The sequence below is a fragment of the Cynoglossus semilaevis genome, chromosome 1, assembly GCF_000523025.1.
Source record: "Cynoglossus semilaevis isolate Cse_v1.0 chromosome 1, Cse_v1.0, whole genome shotgun sequence".
Classification (NCBI taxonomy): Eukaryota; Metazoa; Chordata; class Actinopteri; order Pleuronectiformes; family Cynoglossidae; genus Cynoglossus; species Cynoglossus semilaevis.
This window is the reverse complement of record NC_024307.1, coordinates 4,064,752-4,070,827: the sequence shown is the minus strand read 5'-3', so window position 1 is coordinate 4,070,827 and position 6,076 is coordinate 4,064,752.

The following is a 6,076-nucleotide window of genomic DNA, read 5'->3' as shown; positions in this document are numbered from 1 at the left end:
CGATACAGAATTGTCAAAGAACTCTCGAGATATTTCAGTGTTGCGATATATTTTTTACACCTCAGCTTGAATTTGCACAAACTTATAGACTGGGAAAACTTGACTGTTTTGTGATTATTTATTTATTTTTTTGTACAACATAAAAATGTCTATTAGCTGTGAGATTTGAGGGTCTTCCCCGTCTGCTGCCACTGTTGTTCTCCATTGTTTTTGGCTTTACCGCATTATTTTTGGTTGAATTTTTCCCCCCCAGCTATTGTGAGGCATGAATGACATGCTTTCATTAAAAAAACAGTTTTTATCAGATATAACCATTCTCTCCTGTTCCTTGGGTTTGATCTAGTCAGATGAACATGTTATAGCAGGTTAGATTCAGTGAAACTGTTTGTTTCTTTTTTTTTCATTCCTTTTTTGTCTTTTACCAGTTTGTGGGAAACCAGTGTAAACACTTGAATCTTCACTTTTTGATTCCCTGTGTAAACAGGCAGCAAATCCAGGCATTCATGTTTTTTCTGACTGTCTGTGGAACAGGTGGAGAAGAGCCCACTTCACACTGGGCTTCCATCTGACCCTAACACCAAACTGGGACAAACTAAAGTGGTAAACAAACTTTATATTTTTTCCAAGGCCATCAGTAATTTGATAAAAAAATGTTGCAGGTAATGTTTAAAAAAACAAATTTGATTAATGTTTACTGCTGTTTACTAAAAGTTTTTTTTTAAAATTAGTTTATTAACGAGCAGTAAAGTAAGGAAATGGAAATGTCTTGATAGTTGATAGTTACCAGTGTAACTTGGATTTGTATAAAAAATTTAAAAAAACATTTTTTATTCTATATTTTTTAATTAATGTTTTTCTCAGTAATACAGAATATTAATACTGAGGTGTAAGTGTGGAATCACAGCCGTCTTTCCAACAACTCTGGTTGTGGATGAATCTGTTTTTTCATAACTGTCCATAAAAACTCTCAGCGGCAGTGGTGGCCTAGGGGTAAAGGAAGCGGACTTCGGTCTGGAAGGACCCAGGTTCGAATCCACCAACTGCCAACTGAGATGCACTGAGCATGGCATCGTCCTCAAGCACTGCTTGACCACGGCTGCCCACTGTTCACTTTGGTGATGGGTTAAATGCAGAGGATAAATTTCGTTGTGCATGGTGTGCTGTGCTGTGCTGTGTCACAATGACAAATAAAGATAAGTTTAAGTTTTTTAAGTTTATTTCACTAACTGGTGTTTTTTTATTGTTTATTTTTTTCTACCTAATTTGAAACTTGATATTTGTTTATTACTATAATTGACTTTATTTTTTGACATAATTGTTTTGCACATGTTAACATTCACTACAGCTTCCCTTAAGACCAGTAAAAAGTCAGTCAGTACAAGCTAAAGTGCTGAAATGTTTTTAGCCGTTTCTGTGCCATCTATTGGGGAAATGTGCGCATTTCAGTGGAAAGTCAAAAATATAATTAAAGAAGGAATTAATAACATAATTTGGACGAGGTTGGTGGGCCGGATTAAAAAGCCAAACGGGCCGCATTTGGACCCCGGGCCGTAGTTTGCCCATGCATGATCTAGAAGCACGACCCCAAAAGTGTCAACAGTGATAGGATCTCTGTTAAGTTTCCAGACTGAGCCATGAATCTTGTTGCTGTTGCAACTGTTGGGGGTTTAAAACCCAGAGCCAGCAGAGGTCTCAGGCAGCTTTGTCAGTCAGCAGATGTTCCATTGTTCAGCTCGCTGGTGTAAGGTTGCTTCAGTTGAAGTTGCTGGGACACTTAGCTGCATCTTTTGAATCTGGCCCATTGAGTTGTCGTCACCACCAGCCCCTCCCCCATTTGCCCTCGTGCTACTCACAGGGGATATCTACCCCTCCCCCTTATCTCCTTTAAACCCCCCTGCAGCACCCAGAAGTGTTGCCTCACCACTACTTAACCCTCCAGCCCCCACCCTAACCCCCATCTCCCCACTGGTCCACCAGCGAGTCAGACCTCCTTGTTATCAGACTCTTGTGTTATCAGATTGAAAAGATACAGATACCTCTGTTTGTAATGCTTGGTCAGAATTCCGTCCATTGTTGCCCTCCAGGGTCTGAGCGACCGCCATTGTGGCCCTTATGTAACAATCGGTGCCCGGCCTTCCTCTTCCCTACGGTGAGTGTTAGACTGCGGCCAGTGACTGATGCCGTTGTTAGGAAAATGGGCAGCACAGACTTCCTGTTTTTGTGTATGGGCCCAGTAAAAGCAGGATGTGAGAGCAACTGGCTGCTCTCTCCGACGGATACTGGTTACTGTCCTCCCCCCACTTACCCTCCAGAATTACATGATGGGATTGGAACTATTGTCTCTCCACAACCCAATAACAGCAAATCCAATTGTGTCACTCTAGATGCTGGTAATAGTCACTGTGACTCCAGCCAACGACCTTCATATTTGTCCTGTAGGTGAAAAATCAGGAACATCGTGTCAGCAAGAAAAGTGGGAAAGAGCGTATGTGGAGGGGGTGTGTGTGTGTGTGTGTGTGGGGGGCGCTTCAAGAGTTCTCTTTTAATATTTATAAACAATCGGTTCAAACAGCAAACCATCCAACTTCACTGTTTACTTCAAATATAATTTGAAAAACGTAGTAATCTTTAAGGTGTCTGGCCATACCACCTTAAAAATGTTTTTTGAGGTGGTCTGTTTAGGAGGAAGAGTTTATGGTTTATGTTCATCGACGATTTTCTTGTGATATATCTCTATTTATTATAACTGAATAAACTCTGCTGCTAAGAATGAACCACCACAGAAGATTGATTTATTTTTTTAAAATTATTTTTTACAAGGTGTTGCTTTTGGCTAGCTTTTGATCATTTAATGTTTATTTTTACTATAAACTCTGCAGCTAAGAATGAGCCACCACAGAAGATTGATTTTTTTTTTTTTAATTATTTTTTACAAGGTGTTGCTTTTGTTTTATATGCACAGCAGAAAATGAGTAATAGCTGCAACACATATATTTAATTATTTATTAAGTTAAAAGAGAAATGTCCTCACTTTTGAATATAAAAATTGTATATATATATATACAGTATATAAACATTTGTTTTAAAAAAATAAAGAAAACACAGGTGGAGGGCAGCAGTACACATGAACTGGCTAATACTTTGTTAAAATATTTGCATAATGATTTAATGAATTTCTTGAGGCAATTCCTCAGTATAAGTACTTGACTTTCAAGCGTAGTAACCCTATACACACACGCACACACACACACTCAACCGTTTATGATTAAGGTTAGAGACAAGACTTAGATAAGGCCGAACAAATAAGTTAGTGTTGCGTCTGTACCATGAACCTGTTTCTCTGTCTGTGTGTGTCTGTGTGTGAGTGAGTGGGTAATGTGTGACACTAAACCAAGCAAAAGTGAGAACAAAGAACTTGGTGGTAGCACAAATGCCTGAGCGGTTGCTTTGAAGGATTGATTGAAGGTTGTAACAGTCTTCTGCCTTGCCTCCAGCATCCAGCTAGTGTTTTGGGGGGTGGGGCCTTGATAAGGGGTAAGGGGTAGGGGTGGGGGGTAGTCCAGGCTGTTACCTCTCCCTCTTTGTTCTGGTCCACTCCACTCATGCCTGCTTTTGTCTCCACCCAAAGTCTACCACTGAGACGGCATTATCTCTCAATCCAGTTTGCAGCAGAGCAGCGAGGGGGCCAACGGCGCTCTCTCTCTTCCTGCCTCCTCTCCCTCTCTCTTTATTGTTCTTTTTGTTTTTTTTGGAGGTACATTTTGTATCTGTTATTGTTTCCAGGACAACGGCAGGTACAGATGAGATGTACAAAGACCACTGCAAAGCACTACTTCCCCTTCATTCCCTCTGCTGCCACCGCCGCCGTCTCTTACTGCTCTCTAGTCCCCGTCGCTGAAGGGCGGGGACTGTAGTCACAGCCGGCATGAAGAAAGGCTCAGCCTCGCGCCAAAAAGCCGGCGTTATTTAAATCAGCTGAGGGGTGCGGCCCAACTGTCTCCATGTCCTGTTAACCCCCTCAGAGCTGAGCTCAACACAAAGGCCTGATAGATGTGTGTGTGTATATATGTATGTGTGTGTGGAGCTGGTGCTATAACTTATCAGTGATAAATGTTTTATGTTTATGATCAGGATACAATACACAAAGACCTCTTTGACATATATAACCACTAATGGGTATATGTAGTGTATGTTCATATATATGGTGTACTTTGTTTTGTAACACCAGGCTGTTATAAAACAGGAAACTCAGAGGACTGTAAGGTGTGACCTGAAGCTTTAGAAAGTCAGGTTATATCAAGTCTGAATAAAAACCCACGCCAGACTCTTCACAAACTTTGGGATTATTTGGTCAGTTTGTCATAAAAAAACAACAACATAATAACAAATCTAATCAATGACAGGAAGTTGATCAGAAATTCTTCAGAAAGGACATGGATAAACTCACAGCTGTGGTATTTAAAGGTTTTATTTTTTTATTTTTATTTTATTTATATCTACATCCTGTTGAAGTTTTCTCTCTTTCATATCCTCTTTGTCTGCCCTGAACTGAGATCAAATCAATAAGTGAACGCCTCAGCAGGTCACTGGACTTGCTTACTATATACTGCACTCTAGCGGCAGTGGTTGGCAATTGCAGGAAACGAGTGAATAGAGACATTTAGAAATCTGCTGCTCGTCCCGAGTCGATCGATAAAATCGTGTCCTGGCGTCTGAACATAATTGAGCTTAAAGGGATAGTCCTGGATTTTTTTAGTATTTAGTATTATTCTATATTCAGTCCTCATATTAAATTAAGTTTAAAACACTTATGATTTTTTTATGCAGGAAAGGTTTGCTGTAATTTATGAAATTTATACGTAAATCAGTATCAAGACCCATTGATTATTATGGTTGTAATTCAAGTTATTATTATTATTATTATTAATATTACTACAATAATGATAATAGTTAATAGTTATGTTTTACAGCAGTGATTCTCAAACTGTGGTACGCGAGCGCTCTCTAGTGGTACGCGGGGGAAATTCATATTTTCACATTTACATTTTCCATTGAATAAATCTGAAATGTACCATGCACAATTAATACATTTAGAAAAAATGTGTAGCTACTTGTGAGATTATGAAATAGGATGTCTGTTTTTTTTATTGACTATATATTTGCATTTGAGTGACTTGAAATAATTACAATTTTATTTTTTCATTTTCTGTGCTGAGACATCTTCTGCTGAGTAAAAAAAAAAAAAAAGTTTGTGTTTGTTGTGAAGAGGAGGAGTGTGTGAGAATTGTTGGACAGAGTTGTAAATGTCTGATTCAGTGTTAAGGTAACAAAAATTCACAATAGCCCGAGCTCTATCTTCTTTGGGTTTAAACGACAGCTACATTTTCAATATTTATCTTTAATTTAGAAAACACCAACAGGGGGCAGCATCTCTACAGACCGTGGGCTATTTAAAGTGACCTTTCTACCTTTGCCATTTAAACTAAAAAAAAAACAAACATGTCATTAAACTATTGACTAAAACCTGAGCTGGCCGCTAACTGTGTATTTGTGACATGATGCTTCTCCACAGCTTATCGTAACTGCGTCTGTGACGAGGACGTCGGTGAGACCCACTCGGACCCTGCACGTCGGGATGCATCACCATCAGCCCTGTGGTCCCCGTCTCTTCATCATCATCATCATCATCCAGCAGCAGCAGTTGATGAACGGCTTGTGTGCTGCAGTGAAAACACAGCTGATGAGATTAATAATCCTCTTCAAGGCAACAACACACACTTTCATCCTGCCTCCAGCGTCACCTGTCTCTTCCTTTCTGATGGATGTGGTGTTTGCGCCCAGTCCTACGCAGTCTACGCAGCCAATCAGATCCGGTCCCTCTCTGATTCCCCCGGCTGTTGCCTGGTAACTGAGCCTGCTGCATCATATTTCAGTCTGTGGCAGGCAGGATGGCAAGAAAAAAAAACCCTGCAGGGCTTCATACAGGAAGACATCACCATTAGACGGTGCACGGTGGGAGGCAAATGACAGCGCGTGGACTCCATTTCCCAGACTGCTGAGCAGGAACATGAAGTGC